This window comes from Chelonoidis abingdonii, chromosome 19 (genome assembly GCF_003597395.2).
Source record: "Chelonoidis abingdonii isolate Lonesome George chromosome 19, CheloAbing_2.0, whole genome shotgun sequence".
Classification (NCBI taxonomy): Eukaryota; Metazoa; Chordata; order Testudines; family Testudinidae; genus Chelonoidis; species Chelonoidis abingdonii.
Genome location: NC_133787.1, coordinates 13,207,467 through 13,208,228, shown reverse-complemented (window position 1 = coordinate 13,208,228; position 762 = coordinate 13,207,467).

Genomic DNA, 762 nt, shown 5'->3' with positions numbered 1-762 from the left:
TCCAAGAAACACCTGGCAACGCGACCTTCAGGCTGATAGCAAAAAAATGGGCTATACCTGGAACCAGCTAGAGCAAATGGCCCAGGATAGAGGACTCTGGAGATCTGTGGTTGGCGGCCCATACCCCGACTGGGGTGACGGGCATGAGTGAGAGACTGTCTACACTGCCGCTTTAAAGCGCTGAAACTTGCAGCGCTCAGGGATGTTTTTTCACACCCCTGAGTGAGAAAGTTCCAGCGCTGTAAAGTACCAATGTAGACAAGCCTTTAGACACATATAAATACATATCTTGCTGCCTCTTCTAGAGGTAGAAAAAAAGAATCATCCCCCACAAAGAAAGCATCCTAACTCTCATTTCTCCATCAACGCCAATTACTTACCACCGCCAATCTTATCTCCCCACCCATCCAATCCCCTCAAACAAATATCTGAAAAAAGACATGGGCTTTGCATTGTGATCTGAAGACAAGGAGACATGATTTGTTGGGCCAGCTTGAGATGCTTATTAAAGTAGCCCTTCTGTACACACATAAAGATTGCCTAGACAACAGCTCCATCAAGTTTAAACCAAAGGATTATCACTTAAAATGTGTCAGTTGATTTGAATTCTTTCAGGAGATTATGGGAAGGCAGGCTTTCTGTAAAATACAGAGCCAGTGAAACTCAGAAAACTCTGCTGTCGTAATAAAAATCCATATGTCCCCCAAGCTATTTGTTTTATTAATTATTATTTTAATTGTAAGCTCTCACTGTATAATCACA